Genomic DNA, 17,500 nt, shown 5'->3' with positions numbered 1-17,500 from the left:
CACCCCGCACGAACAATCCCGCCTCGACCAGCCTGAACAATTCCCCTCTCGAAGGAAGGCCTCGGCCTTAATCGTCCACGACAAACAGCTCGACGAGGCATGAAGCACCCACGGGAGCCGGAGCATGACGATGCAGAGTCTCGGTTCACAGGAGCCTGGGAAGAACATCCCGTACGGAACCCTTTACCCGAAAACATCCGAACCGCACATGCTCGCGACAGTCCTGCCGTTAGAGAATGCACCGTGCACGCGACCGAGTAAGGCCACTCAGAGACATCCATTTCCCAGGTATATGCCCCCTACGCACTTTTGGTGGCGCAACTCGCACGAACAGTCCCACCTCGACCCCGTAAACAAGCTTTTTTGCCTCGAAGAGTTCGTCGGAGACGAAGAAGCAACCTTCAGTGCAAACGTAGCACTCTTTTGTGCAACCGCCCAAACAACGCCCCCTCTACCCTCTGTCGAAACACTCGGCATTGCTGCTCCCTAAGGTGAGCTTCTCCTCATAGGCAATTCCGCTCTTATCCGGTCACGTTTGTGTGCCCGAATTTCGCAAGGCAACCTCCATGGGACATGGAAAAGACTCGAGAAGAGAGCTCGCTCACGGGAGAGAGAAGCCAAGGAGACCACGAGAGTGCTGAGAGTGGGACAGCGCTGAATAGGCGGGAGAAGCCTGCGCGTATAAACGGAGATATATATCCAATTGCAACGAAGGAACGTGCCAAAGATCGAGAACAATGGCAGAAATGCTAGTAACGTGCACTTCGGGACCAACGCATCACCGGAAGACAACCGCCAAACATCGAAAGAGTCGCGATGCTCCGCAACCTACGTGCAAAGCGGTCGCACACCGGGTAAGGGAGTGAGAGCCCCAAACATAGCTGGGCGAGGCGCTCACTCCGCTCTTTAATATCTCGTTAATACCGCCAAGGAAATGGCACAAGCACACACACACAAGCATCCTCGGAAGAGGACAGTTCGAGTGACAGGTCAAATCCAAGAGTTCCGAAGACTACCTCCAGGAACAATCGGGAACAAGACCGATTACAAGTCGTCGAGTCTGTTACTGGGCGAACACGAGATGCGCACAGGAAATCGATCAGCCCTCACAATGGCCCAAGGCCAGAGATCGGACTGCTACGATTTACCCCAACAATCATCGTGCCACTCTTCGCAGAGAGGTGATAGACGCCAACGAGCCCGCGCATAGCAATCGAGGTGTAAAAAGGGCGTTGAAGGCAGGAAGCCTGGACGAAAGAGGCTACGAGGTCACCTCGAAGCGGTCTAAGAATCGGGCGCACTTGGGGCGACTACCAGTGCCAACCCCTTATCCCGCGGTGCGTCCGACACACAGAAATTTCCAAGGCGGCCAAGGAGCCTCCCCGCATAGCAATCGGGGTGTGAGGTTACGGATGCAGCATTGATAGCAATCGAGGTGTGAGGCGAAGGATGCAGAAGTGAGAGCCGAGGGATGTAGCAGAGATAGCAATCGGGGTGTGTGATGCAGAAGAGATAGCAATCGAGGTGTGCGGTGGGAAGGGCCCAGCAGCCAGAATGCATGAAGCGACGGATGAAGCAGTGATGACAACCGGGCTGTGAGGAGAGGAGGGATGCAGCCAAGAAAGCAATCAGGGCTCGAGGCAAGGGATGCATCAAGGATAGCAATCATGTTGTGAGGCGAGATTCCAAAGGCTAAACGTGAGAGGCTGCAGGGTCGACTCAGAGAGGTCTATGCATGTGAGAGGCTGAAAGCAAGGTCGACTCGGAGCGGTCTATGCATCGGGCGCGCTTGGGGCGACTACCAGTGCCAACCCCTTATCCCGCGACGCGTCCGACAAAGAGAACATTCCAAGGCGGCAGAGGAGGTTACCAGCCGAAGGATGCAGTAGCAATAACAGGTATAGTTCCGCGGCGGCCGAGAAGACTCACCGCATAGGAATCGGGATGCGAGGCGAGGGATGCGGCGGGAAGGCCCCGACGGCTAAACGGAAGAGGCTGCAGGGCCGCCTCGGAATGGTCCAAGCATCGGATGCGATTGGGACGACTACCAGTGCCAACCCCTTATCCCGCGATGCGTCCGATACACAGATAGTTCCAAGGCGGCCGAGGAGCCTCACCGCATATCAATCGGGGTGCGAGGCGAGGGATGGGGCGGGAAGGCCCCAACGGCTAGACGGAAGAGGCTTCAGGGCCACCTCGGAATGGTCCAAGCATCGGACGCGCTTGGGGCGACTGCCAGTGCCAACCCCTTATCCCGCGATGCGTCCGATACACAGATGGTTCCAAGGCGGCCGAGGAGCCTCACCGCATAGCAATCGGGGGTGCGAGGCGAGGGATGGGGCGGGAAGGCCCCAACGGCTAGACGGAAGAGGCTTCAGGGCCGCCTAGGAATGGTCCAAGCATCGGACACGCTTGGGGCGACTACCAGTGACAGCCCCCTATCCCGCGATGCGTCCGATACGAAGATGGTTCCAAGGCGGCCGAGGAGCCTCACCGCATAGCAATCGGGGTGCGAGGTGGGGGATGCGGCGAGATGGCCCCAACGGCTAGACGGAAGAGGCCACAGGGCCGCGTCGGAATAGTCCAAGCATCGGACGCACTTGGGGCGACTACCAGTGACAACCCCTTATCCCGCGATGCGTCCGATACGAAGATAGTTCCAAGGCGGCCGAGGAGCCTCACCGCATAGCAATCGGGGTGCGAGGTGGGGGATGCGGCGAGATGGCCCCAACGGCTAGACGGAAGAGGTTGCAGGGCCGCCTCGGAATAGTCCAAGCATCGGACGCGCTTGGGGCGACTACCAGTGACAACCCCTTATCCCGCGATGCGTCCGATACGAAGATAGTTCCAAGGCGGCCGAAGAGCCTCACCGCATAGCAATCGGGGTGCGAGGTGGGGGATGCGGCGAGATGGCCCCAACGGCTAGACGGAAGAGGCCACAGGGCCGCCTCGAAATAGTCCAAGCATCGGACGCGCTTGGGGCGACTACCAGTGACAACCCCTTATCCCGCGATGCGTCCGATACGAAGATAGTTCCCAGGCGGCCGAGGAGCCTCACCGCATAGCAATCGGGGTGCGAGGCGAGGGATGCGGCGAGATGGCCCCAAAGGCTAGACGGAAGAGGCTGCAGGGCTGCCTCGGAATAGTCCAAGCATCGGACGCGCTTGGGGCGACTACCACTGCCAACCCCTTATCCCGCGATGCGTCCGATACACAGATAGTTCCGAGGCGGCCGAGGAGGTGGGGGATGCGGCGAGATGGCCCCAACGGCTAGACGGAAGAGGCTGCAGGGCCGCCTCGGAATAGTCCAAGCATCGGACGCGCTTGGGGCGACTACCAGTGACAACCCCTTATCCCGCGATGCGTCCGATACACAGATAGTTCCGAGGCGGCCAAGGAGCCTCACCGCATAGCAATCGTGGTGCGAGGTGGGGGATGCGGCGAGATGGCCCCAACGGCTAGACGGAAGAGGCTGCAGGGCCGCCTCGGAATGGTCCAAGCATCGGATGCGCTTGGGGCGACTACCACTGCCAACCCCTTATCCCGCGATGCGTCCGATACACAGATAGTTCCAAGGCGGTCGAGGAGCCTCACAGCATAGCAATCAGGGTGCGAGGCGAGGGATGCGGCGAGAAAGCCCCAACGGCTAGAGGGAAGAGGCTTCAGGTCCGCCTCGGAATGGTCCAAGCATCGGACGCGCTTGGGGCGACTACCAATGACAACCCCTTATCCCGCGACGCGTCCGATACACAGATAGTTCCAAGGCGGCCGAGGAGCCTCACCGCATAGCAATCGGGGTGCGAGGCGAGGGATGCGGCGAGAAGGACCCAACGGCTACACGGAAGAGGCTTCGGGGCCGCCTCGGAATGGTCCAAGCATCGGACGCGCTTGGGGCGACTACCAGTGACAACCCCTTATCCCGCGACGCGTCCGATACACAGATAGTTCCAAGGCGGCCGAGGAGCCTCACCGCATAGCAATCGGGGTGCGAGGCGAGGGATGCGGCGAGAAGGACCCAACGGCTAGACGGAAGAGGCTTCGGGGCCGCCTCGGAATGGTCCAAGCATCGGACGCGCTTGGGGCGACTACCAGTGACAACCCCTTATCCCGCGACGCGTCCGATACACAGATAGTTCCAAGGCGGCCGAGGAGCCTCACCGCATAGCAATCGGGGTGCGAGGCGAGGGATGCGGCGAGAAGGACCCAACGGCTAGACGGAAGAGGCTTCGGGTCCGCCTCGGAATGGTCCAAGCATCGGACGCGCTTGGGGCGACTACCAGTGACAACCCCTTATCCCGCGACGCGTCCGATACACAGATAGTTCCAAGGCGGCCGAGGAGCCTCACCGCATAGCAATCGGGGTGCGAGGCGAGGGATGCGGCGAGAAGGACCCAACGGCTAGACGGAAGAGGCTTCGGGTCCGCCTCGGAATGGTCCAAGCATCGGACGCGCTTGGGGCGACTACCAGTGACAACCCCTTATCCCGCGACGCGTCCGATACACAGATAGTTCCAAGGCGGCCGAGGAGCCTCACCGCATAGCAATCGGGGTGCGAGGCGAGGGATGCGGCGAGAAGGACCCAACGGCTAGATGGAAGAGGCTTCGGGTCCGCCTCGGAATGGTCCAAGCATCGGACGCGCTTGGGGCGACTACCAGTGACAACCCCTTATCCCGCGACGCGTCCGATACACAGATAGTTCCAAGGCGGCCGAGGAGCCTCACCGCATAGCAATCGGGGTGCGAGGCGAGGGATGCGGCAAGAAGGACCCAACGGCTAGACGGAAGAGGCTTCGGGGCCGCCTCGGAATGGTCCAAGCATCGGACGCGCTTGGGGCGACTACCAGTGACAACCCCTTATCCCGCGACGCGTCCGATACACAGATAGTTCCGAGGCGGCCGAGGAGCCTCACCGCATAGCAATCGGGGTGCGAGGCGAAGGATGCGGCGAGAAGGACCCAACGGCTAGACGGAAGAGGCTTCGGGTCCGCCTCGGAATGGTCCAAGCATCGGACGCGCTTGGGGCGACTACCAGTGACAACCCCTTATCCCGCGACGCGTCCGATACACAGATAGTTCCAAGGCGGCCGAGGAGCCTCACCGCATAGCAATCGGGGTGCGAGGCGAGGGATGCGGCGAGAAGGACCCAACGGCTAGACGGAAGAGGCTTCGGGTCCGCCTCGGAATGGTCCAAGCATCGGACGCGCTTGGGGCGACTACCAGTGACAACCCCTTATCCCGCGACGCGTCCGATACACAGATAGTTCCAAGGCGGCCGAGGAGCCTCACCGCATAGCAATCGGGGTGCGAGGCGAGGGATGCGGCGAGAAGGACCCAACGGCTAGACGGAAGAGGCTTCGGGGCCGCCTCGGAATGGTCCAAGCATCGGACGCGCTTGGGGCGACTACCAGTGACAACCCCTTATCCCGCGACGCGTCCGATACACAGATAGTTCCGAGGCGGCCGAGGAGCCTCACCGCATAGCAATCGGGGTGCGAGGCGAAGGATGCGGCGAGAAGGACCCAACGGCTAGACGGAAGAGGCTTCGGGTCCGCCTCGGAATGGTCCAAGCATCGGACGCGCTTGGGGCGACTACCAGTGACAACCCCTTATCCCGCGACGCGTCCGATACACAGATAGTTCCAAGGCGGCCGAGGAGCCTCACCGCATAGCAATCGGGGTGCGAGGCGAGGGATGCGGCGAGAAGGACCCAACGGCTAGACGGAAGAGGCTTCAGGGCCGCCTCGGAATGGTCCAAGCATCGAACGCGCTTGGGGCGACTACCAGTGACAACCCCTTATCCCGCGACGCGTCTGATACACAGATAGTTCCGAGGCGGCCGAGGAGCCTCACCGCATAGCAATCGGGGTGCGAGGCGAGGGATGCGGCGAGAAGGACCCAACGGCTAGACGGAAGAGGCTTCAGGGCCGCCTCGGAATGGTCCAAGCATCGGACGCGCTTGGGGCGACTACCAGTGACAACCCCTTATCCCGCGACGCGTCCGATACACAGATAGTTCCGAGGCGGCCGAGGAGCCTCACCGCATAGCAATCGGGGTGCGAGGCGAGGGATGCGGCGAGAAGGACCCAACGGCTAGACGGAAGAGGCTTCAGGGCCGCCTCGGAATGGTCCAAGCATCGGACGCGCTTGGGGCGACTACCAATGACAACCCCTTATCCCGCGACGCGTCCGATACACAGATAGTTCCGAGGCGGCCGAGGAGCCTCACCGCATAGCAATCGGGGTGCGAGGCGAGGGATGCGGCGAGAAGGACCCAACGGCTAGACGGAAGAGGCTTCAGGGCCGCCTCGGAATGGTCCAAGCATCGGACGCGCTTGGGGCGACTACCAGTGACAACCCCTTATCCCGCGACGCGTCCGATACACAGATAGTTCCGAGGCGGCCGAGGAGCCTCACCGCATAGCAATCGGGGTGCGAGGCGAGGGATGCGGCGAGAAGGACCCAACGGCTAGACGGAAGAGGCTTCAGGGCCGCCTCGGAATGGTCCAAGCATCGGACGCGCTTGGGGCGACTACCGTTGCCAACCCCTTATCCCGCGATGCGTCTGATACACAGATAGTTCCGAGGCGGCCGAGGAGCCTCACCGCATAGCAATCGGGTTGCGAGGCAGATTATTTGGAAGGGAACCCCCTGGGATGCGGCTCAAGCAGTGCCCAAAGGGACTGGAATGCGGAATCACATCGAGAGACCCAAATGCTATACGAGGGCTCAAATCGAATTATCGATTTGGCCACGACATGGACGCATCGGAACGACTACCTTTGCCGAACCACTCGCAATTGCATCCATACCGAAACCAATAGACATTTCCGTTAGAGCCCTCGCATAGCATTCGGGAATCTCGCATGCCCCTCTAAATCGACCAATGCTGGCGCTCAATGAAAATCCGAGCGCTACCACCGTTCGAGCGCCAGCATTGGTCGAGTTAGAGGGGCACGGGGGAGAATGCTCCAGTCAACACCTCCCCTATATAAGTTATTTGTCCGATTCTCGCACAACCGTAGTCTGCCTCGTCGAATCAAACAACGGTCCCAGATTCCGACTTCCGTTCCGTAGAGACCCAAAAGCTAGATGGAGGCTCGCAAGAAAGAGAGTCGGCGCATAGCAATCGGGTTTCTCGAACGTTTAGGGACCGAGCTCACTTGCGGATAGGGCAAAATCCGCCAAGCAACCCAAAAGCTAGACGGGGGCTCGAATCGAATCGCCTAGGCGGCCACAACAACGACGTGTTGGATCGACTACCAGTGCCAAACCATTCAGCAAGACTAGTCTGTGTCGAGGCCGGATAGAGATTCTCAGAGAGCGCCCGCATAGCATTTAGGAGACCTGCCGCGTCCCTCACACTCGACAAATGGTGGTGCACGTTTATAAATCCGAGCGATCCCAACCCTTTCAAGCACCAACATCGGTCGAGATAGAGGGGCACGGAGGGGGCTGCGTGAGACAACACAGTCCCCTATATAAGTTATTTGTCCGATTCTCACACATCCGAAGAATGGTCATCAAATCGGACAACAGCCCAAACTTCCGACTTCCGTCCCAGAAAGCCCAAGAGCTATCTAAAACGTTCATGGCCGGAACTCGATCGCGGCTATACCAGTCCGCCAAGCAACCCAAAAGCTAGACTGGAGCTCTAGTCGAATCACCTCTGTGGCCATTGCAAGGACGTGTTGGAGCGACTACCATTGCCGAACCATTCCGCAGGTCGAGTCCATACCAAGGCCGCATAGAGATTCACGATGAGCTCCTGCATAGCAATCAGGAGACTTGCCGTGTCCATCACAATCGATAAATCCTGGTGCAAGATTTTTGCATCCGAGCGCTCCAACCAGTCGAGCACCAGCATCAATCGACATAAACGGGCACGGGGGGAGGATGCTCGAGAACACTACCTCCCCTATATAAGTTATTTGTCCGATTCTCAAGCAGCCGAAGTCTGGTCATCGAATCGGGTCAAAGACCACAACTTCCGACTTTACCCACAATGCAAGTCATCGAATCGAACATCGGCCCCCGAGTCGGACTCCATGCGTATGTCAGGTCATCGGACCCAAATTCCGCCTTCCTGCGCATGGCGGGCCATCAATATCAACTCGGTCATCGGACCCAAACTCCGCCTTTTTGCGTATGGCACGCCTTCAAATCGGTCATCGGACCCAAATTCCGCCTTCCTGTGCATGGCGGGCCATCAACATCAACTCGGTCATCGGACCCAAATTCCGCCTTTCTGCGCATGGCACGCCATCAACTCGGTCATCGGACCCAAATTCCGCCTTCCTGCGCATGGCAGGTCATCGGACACAAATTCAGACCTCGCCAATATGCCTACGTATCGAATCGGTCATCGGACCCAACTTCCGACTTCATCCATACTGTAGGGTCTTTGAGGTTGGCGCGGTGCGCTCAACCCAGGGAGTCGACCCATCGAAGCATACACCTCCCCTATATAAGCTATTTGTCCGATTCCCACACCTGTGTAGTTTGCACCTCTGACCAGGACATCGACCCCAACTTCCGAACTCGACTGCAACGACGGCACCAGCGCCTTGGTGCGCACCTTGCGACGCACAGTCCCAACATTCGCCTTCCTGCACATGGCAGGTCATCGGACCCAAATTCCGACCTCGCGAGTATGCCTACATATCGAATCGGTCATCGGACCCAACTTCCGACTTCATCCATACCGTAGGGTCTTTGAGGTTGGCGCGGTGCGCTCAACCCGGGGAGTCGACCCAACGAAGCATACACCTCCCCTATATAAGCTATTTGTCCGATTCCCACACCTGTGTAGTTTGCACCTCCGATCAAGACATCGACCCCAACTTCCGAACTCGCCTCCAACGACCGAACCAGCGCCTTGGTGCGCACCTTGCAACGCACAGTGCCAACATTCGCCTTCCTGCACGTGGCAGGTCATCGGACCCAAATTCCGACCTCGCGAGTATGCCTACATATCGAATCGGTCATCGGACCCAACTTCCGACTTCATCCATACCGTAGGGTCTTTGAGGTTGGCGCGGTGCGCTCAACCCGGGGAGTCGACCCAACGAAGCATACACCTCCCCTATATAAGCTATTTGTCCGATTCCCACACCTGTGTAGCTTGCACCTCCGATCAGGACATCGACCCCAACTTCCGAACTCGACTAAAAAGACCGCACCAGCGCCTTGGTGTGCACCTTGCAACGCACAGTGCCAACATTCGCCTTCCTGCACATGGCAGGTCATCGGACCCAAATTCCGACCTCATGAGCATACCTACTAATCGAATCGGTCATCGGACCCAACTTCCGACTTCATCCATACCGTAGGGTCTTTGAGGTTGGCGCGGTGCGCTCAACCTGGGGAGTCGACCCATCGAAGCATACACCTCCCCTATATAAGCTATTTGTCCGATTCCGACACCTGTGTAGTTTGCACCTCCGCTCAGGACATCGACCCCAACTTCCGAACTCGCCTGCAACGACCGAACCAGCGCCTTGGTGCGCACCAAAAGTGCGCACTTTTGGAGGGCACTTTTGTGCGCTCCAAAGGTGCGCACTTTTGGAGGGCACTTTTCTGCGCTCCAAAGGTGCGCACTTTTGGAGGGCACTTTTTGGAGGGCACTTTTCTGCGCTCCAAAGGTGCGCACTTTTGGAGGGCACTTTTTGGAGGGCACTTTTCTGCGCTCCAAAGGTGCGCACTTTTGGAGGGCACTTTTTGGAGGGCACTTTTCTGCGCTCCAAAGGTGCGCACTTTTGGAGGGCACTTTTTGGAGGGCACTTTTCTGCGCTCCAAAGGTGCGCACTTTTGGAGGGCACTTTTTGGAGGGCACTTTTCTGCGCTCCAAAGGTGCGCACTTTTGGAGGGCACTTTTTGGAGGGCACTTTTCTGCGCTCCAAAGGTGCGCACTTTTGGAGGGCACTTTTTGGAGGGCACTTTTCTGCGCTCCAAAGGTGCGCACTTTTGGAGGGCACTTTTTGGAGGGCACTTTTCTGCACTCCAAAGGTGCGCACTTTTGGAGGGCACTTTTTGGAGGGCACTTTTGTGCGCTCCAAAGGTGCGCACTTTTGGAGGGCACTTTTGTGCACTCCAAAGGTGCGCACTTTTGGAGGGCACTTTTGTGCACTCCAAAGGTGCGCACTTTTGGAGGGCACTTTTCCTGCGCTCCAAAGGTGCACACCTAGGTGAGCACCTTCGACCACACCTTGTAGCACACCAAACTCTGACTTTCGACTTCATCCGCAATGCAGGGTCTTTGAGGTTGGCGCAATGCGCACAACCAGGGGAGTCGACCCATCAAACCCAACACCTCCCCTATATAAGCTATTTGTCTGATTCTCATACATGCGTAGCCTGCAGGAGCAATTAGGACATCGACCCCAACTTTCGGCTTCTAAACGAAAACAAGGTCTTTGAGGTTGGTGTAATGCGAACAACTAGGGGAGTCAACCCATCAAACCCAACACCTCCCCTATATAAGCTATTTGTCTGATTCTCATACATGTGTAGTCTACAGGAGCAATTAGGACATCGACCCCAACTTTTGACTTCTTAACGAAAACAAGGTCTTTGAGGTTGACGTAATGCGCACAACCAGGGGAGTCGACCCATCAAACCCAACACCTCCCCTATATAAGCTATTTGTCCGATTCTCATACATGTGTAGCCTGCAGGAGCCATTAGGACATTGACCCCAACTTTTGACTTCTTAACGAAAACAAGGTCTTTGAGGTTGGCGTAATGCGCACAACCAAGGGAGTTGACCCATCAAACCCAACACCTCCCCTATATAAGCTATTTGTCTGATTCTCATACATGTGTAGCCTGCAACAACGATTAGGACATCCACCCCAACTTCTGAATTCGTCTGCGTTGACCGCACCAAAGGTGCACGCCTTGGTGCTCACCAAAATCCGACTTCCGACTTCTTCTGCTATGCGGGGTCTTTGAGGTTGGCGCAGTGCGCACAACCAGGGGAGTCAACCCATCGAATGCAACACCTCCCCTATATAAGCTATTTGTCTGATTCTCATACATGCGTAGACTGCAGCAATGATTAGGACATCCACCCCAACTTTTGACTTCTTAAACAAGACAGGGTCTTTGAAGTTGGTGCAGTGCACACAACCAGGGGAGTCGACCCATCAAACGCAACACCTCCCCTATATAAAGCTATTTGTCCGATTCTCATACGTGTAGTCTGCAGCAGCGATTAGGACATCGACCCCAACTTCCGAATTCGTTTGCATTGACCGCACCAAAGGTGCACGCCTTGGTGTGCACCCTGGAGTGCACTTTGGTGCTCACCTCGGTGCACACTTTGGTGTGCACCTCGGTGTGCACCAAAGGTGCGCACCTTGGAGCGCACCAAAGGTGTACACTTTGGAGCGCACCACATAGGGTCTTTGAGAGGTTGGCGCAGTGCGCACACCAAGGTGGGTGTTGAGGTGCGTGCCGAGGTGGGTGGGTGCTAGGGTGCGCTCCATGGTGGGTGCCAGGGTGGGTGCGTGCTAGGGTGGATTCCAAAGAGGGTCATAGGGTGGGTGCGTGCTAGGGTGGATTCCAAAGAGGGTCATAGGGTGGGTGCCAAGGTGGGTTGGTGATATAGTGGGTTCAAAGGTGGGTACTAGGGTGGGTTCCAAGGTGGGTCACAAGTTGGGTGCCAGGATGCGTGGGTGTTAGGTTGGGTGCCAAGGTGGGCTCCTGCGTGGGTGGGTGCTAGGGTGGGTTTCAAGGTGGACGCGAGGGCGGGTGCCAAGGTGGGTAACAAGTTGGGTGTTAGGATGGGTGAGTGCTAGAGTGGGTGCCAAGGTGGGTGGGTGCTAAGGTGGATGCCAAGGTGGTTCACAGGGTGGGTGGGTTCTAGGGTGAGTTCCAAGGTGGGTCACAGGTTCAGTGCTAGGGTGGGTGTCAAGGCGGGTGTCGAGGTGCCTGGGTGCTAGGGTGTGGATGCCAATGTGGGTCATAGGGTGGGTACTAGGGTGGGCTGCAATGTGGGTGCCAAGGTGGGTAACATGCTCGGTGGGTTCTAAATTGGGTGCCAGGGTGGGTGTGCACCCACCTTGCCCGAGGTGGGTGCCAAGGTGCCAGTGTGGGTGGGTGCTAAGGTGGATGCCAAGGTGGGTGAGAAGGTGGGTGATAGGTTGAGTGGTAGGATGGGTGGGTGCCAAGATGGGTCACAGGGTGGGTGCAAGGGTGGGTAGGTGCTAGGGTTGGTGTCAGGGTGGGTGGGTGCTAGGTTGGGTTCCAAGGTGGGTGCGAGGGTGAGTGTCAAGGTGGGTCACAGGTTAGGTGCTAGGATGGGTGAGTGCTAGGGTGCAAAGGTGCCAGGGTGGGTGCTAGGATGGGTCGATGCTAGGGTGAGTGGCAAGGTGGGTCCACAAGTGTCAAGGTGGGTGCCGAGGTGGGTGCCAAGTCGGCGACTGCTATGGTGGATGCCAAGGTGGGTCACGGGGTGGGTGCCAAGTTGCTAGGTTGGGTTCCAAGGTGGGTGCCAACGTGGGTGCTAGGGTGCGTGGGTTAAAGGGTGTGTCACAACGTGGGTGCCAGGATGGGTGCGCACCCACACTGGCCAAGACGGGTGCGGGTGCAAGGTTGGGTTCCAAGCCCGGTCACAGGCTGGGTGCTAGGATGGGTGGGTGCCAAGGTGGGCACCAGGGTGGGTGCACCCACCCTGGCCAAGGTGGGTCACGGGGTGGGTCCTAGGGTGGGTAACGGGGTGGGTACTAAGGTGCGTGCCAAGGTGGGTCATAGGGTGGGTGCCAAGGTGGGCACCAGGGTGGGTGTGCACCAACCCTAGCCAGGGTAGGTCACGGGGTGGTTGTCGGGGTGGGCGTCAAGGAGCCAAGGTGGGTGGCAAGTAGCCAAGTTGCGTGCCAAGGTGGGTGTCGGGGTGGGTGCCAAGGATCCAAGGTGGGTGCCAAGGAACCAAGGTGGGTGTCTGGGTGGGTGCCGAGGTGGGAGCCAGGGTGGGTCCCAAGGTGAGTGCAAAGGTGGGTGCCAGGGTCAAGGTGAGTGCCAATGTGGGTTCCAAGGTGCCAGGGTCAGGGTGAGTGCCAATGTGGGTTCAAAGGTGCTAAGTTGGGTGCGAGGTTGGGTGCGAGGGTGGGTGGGTGCCAAGGTGTGCTAGGTGGAAGCCCGGGTGGGTCGGCATCCCATGGGTGTCGAGTTGGGTGCCTGATGGGTGCTTCTTGTCAAGTTTTAGTCGTCGGGACTCATTTCGAGCCTTAGAGGTCGTTTCTTGTCCGGTTGCCCTGTCTTCGACCTGGGAACCCAATTTTGGTCCTCGGGTCCCATTTTTTTTTGTCTCGCATCCCACTTTTGGCCTGTGGCCTTTTCGGGGTCGATTCTCGTTTTGGGCATTAGAGCATGTTTCTTCTCCTAAAACCCAATATTTGTTTATTAAGTCTCGGAACACATTTTTGTTCTCGTGGACCCATCATGGGTCTTGGAACGCATTTGTGGTCCTTGGGTCCCATTTTGCATCCCGAAACTTGTGTTTTGGTGCTTGATCCCTATTTTGGGTGCCCACCTTGCACCAAGTGCGCACCCGGGGCAAACCGAGCGCCTTGGTGCACCGGGGCAAGATCGAGCGTGCACCCGAGGCGCCCCGAACATGCACCAAGGTGCACTCGGCCCACATGTGAGCGCAGGTCGTTGCGCCCGAGGTGGTGTGTGGGCACCGCGTTGCAGACGGGACACTGCACGCACACGACGCCCCCTCCAGGTGCACGCACGTAGGCCGGGCCGGGTGCACACCCGACGCCCTAGCAAGGTGCGCGCACCCGGGCAGGGCTCACACTTGGCGAACGGGGCGCACTTCGCGAGGGAGGGTGTGCACCTCGACGGGGGTGGGTGGCCGGGGTGGATTCGCACGTGGGTCGCGGTTTGCTAAGTACACACTGCGACAAGCTCATAACGGGTGCGATCATACCAGCGTTAGTGCACCGGATCCCATCAGAACTCCGCAGTTAAGCGCGCTTGGGCCGGAGTAGTACTGGGATGGGTGACCTCCCGGGAAGTCCCGGTGTTGCACCCTTTTTTAGTTTTTCGCCGGGCGTCGCAATGCTATTTGAATAAACCTTTTGCCCGTTTGCGTTCTCGTCGGGGCCGGGCCGGGCCGGGGTGCGCTGCCCGCACTACCGCGCGCGCGGGGGCGACACCGAGCGCGCACCCGAGGCGCCCCGAGCACACAGGCCACGGTGCAACCCGGGCGTTGTGCGCGCACCCCGGTGCGCCCGAGGTGCTGCGCGCGCACCCAGGTGAAATCGGTGTGCACCTCGGCCAGTGCGCGCTCGGTCGAGTCGCGCACGTTGGCCAAGGTGCACGGTGATGTTTCTTACTCTAAGGTTCCGCACCAGACGCCCGGGACAGGTGAGCGAAGCTGGGCGGGGCCGGGTGCGCGGCCGGGGCAGGTGCACGCAGCTGGAGAGAGCTTTGGAGCACACTTCGGAGCGCACCAATGATGCGCTCCATTCAAAAGTTTCCTGAAAAGGCAAAAAAAGTTGAGATTATAGAATTTCCCACTTGAGAGATTGTAAAAAAAAAAAATTTAAAATGAAGGAAACGCGGGTGCCAAGGTGTGCGCGCCCGGGTGCGCAGCCCAGCCAAGGTGTGCGCACCAAGGCGCCCACCCTGGCGAAGGTGCACGCAAGGTGCGCACCCGAGGCAAACCGGACAATTAACCCAACTTTCGACTTCGCGCGCACCTGCGCACCTTGGAGCGCACTTCGGAGCGCTCCTTGGTGCGCACCAATCTTGGGCACCTCGGAGTGCACCATGGCGCCCACCAAGGTGCGCACCCGGGGCAAACCGAGCTCCGACTTCGTGCGCACCTTGGAGCGCACGAAAGGTGCGCACCATGGCGCCCACCAAGGTGCGCAGCCCAGCCAAGGCGTGCGCATCAAGGTGCGCACCCTGGCGAAGGTGCGCACCCGGGGCAAACCGAGCTCCGACTTCGTGCGCACCTTGGAGCGCACAAAAGGTGCGCAACCCAGCCAAGGTGTGCGCACCCCGGTCAAACCGAGCTCCGAATCGTGCGCACCAGAGGTGCACGCCATCGTGCGCACCTTGGAGCACACTTCGGAGCCCTCCTTGGTGCGCGCCGATGTTGCGCACCTCGGAGCGCACCCGGGGAAAACAATGCAATTAACCCGACTTTCGACTTCGTGGGCACCTCGGAGCGCTCTCGGGTTCGCACCTCGGAGCACACCGAGGTGCGCACCTTTGATGCGCTGCCTTCACCAATTTCCAGAAAAGGCAAGAAAACATTGAGAAGGTGTGCGCACCGAGGTGCCCACCCTGGCGAAGGTGCACGCGAGGTGCGCACCCGGGGCAAACCGGGCTCCGACTTCGTGCACGCCGCACCTTGGAGCACACTTCGGAGCGCTCCTTGGTGCGCACCAGGGCGCGCAACCCAGCCGAGGTGCCCACCCCGGCGAAGGTGCACGCGAGGTGCGCACCCGGGGCAAACCGGGCTCCGACTTCGTGCACGCCATGGTGCCCACCGCGGCGAAGGTGCACGCGAGGTGCGCACCCGGGGCAAACCGGGCTCCGACTTCGTGCACGCCGCACCTTGGAGCACACTTCAGAGCGCTCCTTGGTGCGCACCATGGTGCCCACCAGGGCGCGCAACCCCGCCGAAGGTGCACGCGAGGTGCGCACCCGGGGCAAACCGGGCTCCGACTTCGTGCACGCCGCACCTTGGAGCACACTTCGGAGCGCTCCTTGGTGCGCACCATGGTGCCCACCAGGGCGCGCAACCCCGCCGAAGGTGCACGCGAGGTGCGCACCCGGGGCAAACCGGGCTCCGACTTCGTGCACGCCATGGTGCGCACCGCGGCGAAGGTGCGCACCCGGGGCAAACCGGGCTCCGACTTCGTGCACGCCGCACCTTGGAGCACACTTCGGAGCGCTCCTTGGTGCGCACCAGGGCGCGCAACCCAGCCGAGGTGCCCACCCCGGCGAAGGTGCACGCGAGGTGCGTACCCGGGGCAAACCGGGCTCCGACTTCGTGCACGCCGCACCTTGGAGCACACTTCGGAGCGCTCCTTGGTGCGCACCATGGTGCCCACCAGGCCGCGCAACCCAGCCAAGGTGTGCGCACCAAGGTGCACGCGAGGTGCGCACCCGGGGCAAACCGGGGTCCGACTTCGTGCACGCCGCACCTTGGAGCACACATCGGGGCGCTCCCGGGTTCGCACCGGCGTTGCGCACCGTGGTGGGCACCTCGGAGCACACCAAGGTGGGCAGCGAGGTGCGCACCTTTGATGCGATGCCTTCACTAATTTCCATAAAAGGCAAAAAAAAAACGAGATTTTAAAATTTCCATTTTGAAAGATAGTGAGAAAAAGGGAATGCTGGTGCCATCTTGAGCCCGCCCTGGTGCGCAGCCCAGCCAAGGTGTGCGCACCAAGGTGCCCACCCTGGCGAAGGTGCGCGCCCGGGCAATTAACCCAACTTCCAACTTCGCGCGCGCCAGGGTGGGAGCGCACCCAACAACCGGGCCTGGGAAGAGCCAATGCGAGAAACCCCACCAAACGCTCTGACAAAAAAAGAGGGGGCGCTCCAGTAACCCCGCTTCGGAGCGCACCCTGGGCAAACCCAGCCAAGGTGCCCACCCCGGCCAAGGTGCAGGCGAGGTGCGCACCCGGGGCAAACCGGGCTCCGACAACGTGCACGCCGCACCTTGGAGCACACTTCGTAGCGCTCCCGGGTGCGCACCTCAGAGCACACCAAGGTGGGCAGCGAGGTGCGCACCTTTGATGCGCTGCCTTCACTAATTTCCAAAAAAGGCAAAAAAAAAAGGAGATTTTAAAATTTCCGTTTTGAAAGATAGTGAAAAAAACGGAACGCGCGTGCCATCTTGAGCCCGCCCTGGTGCGCAGCCCAGGTAAGGTGCCCACCCTGGCAAAGGTGCGCACCCGGGCAATTAACCCTACTTCCGACTTCGTGCGCGCCAGGGTGGCAACCGGGCCTCGGAAGAGCCAATGCGAGAAACCCCACCAAACGCTCCGACAAAAAAAGAGGCGGCGCTCCAATAACCCCGCTTCGGAGCGCAGCCGGGGCAAACCCAGCCAAGGTGCCCACCCCGACGAAGGTGCACGCGAGGTGCGCACCCGGGGCAAACCGGGCTCCGACAACGTGCACGCAGCACCTTGGAGCACACTTCGAAGCACTCCCGGGTGCCCACCGGCGTTGCGCACCGTGGTGGGCAGCGAGGTGCGCACCTTTGATGCGCTGCCTTCACTAATTTCCAGAAAAAGGCAAAAAAAAATGAGATTTTAAAATTTCCGTTTTGAAAGATAGTGAAAAAAAAGGAACGCGGGTGCCATCTTGAGCCCGCCCTGGTGCGCAGCCCAGGCAAGGCATGCGCACCAAGGTGCCCACCCGAGGTGCACACCCGGGGCAAACCGGGCTCCGACTTCGTGCAGGCCGCACCTTGGAGCACACTTCGGAGCGCTCCTTGGTGCGCACCATGGTGCCCACCAGGGCGCGCAAC

General features: G+C 59.6%; 1 non-coding gene across 1 annotated transcript; it reads left to right on the top strand.

Annotated features, from left to right (window-relative positions):
• Positions 1-13,919: 13,919 nt before the first annotated feature.
• Positions 13,920-14,038, top strand: LOC131860513 (5S ribosomal RNA). The gene has a single exon (XR_009359608.1). It is a non-coding gene; the product is annotated as a 5S ribosomal RNA (ribosomal RNA).
• The last annotated feature ends 3,462 nt before the right edge of the window (positions 14,039-17,500 follow it).

Source organism: Cryptomeria japonica, unplaced genomic scaffold (assembly GCF_030272615.1).
Source record: "Cryptomeria japonica unplaced genomic scaffold, Sugi_1.0 HiC_scaffold_15, whole genome shotgun sequence".
Lineage (NCBI taxonomy): Eukaryota > Viridiplantae > Streptophyta > Pinopsida > Cupressales > Cupressaceae > Cryptomeria > Cryptomeria japonica.
Note: the sequence above shows the minus strand (reverse complement) of the source record. Positions and strands in the feature narration are given on the sequence as shown.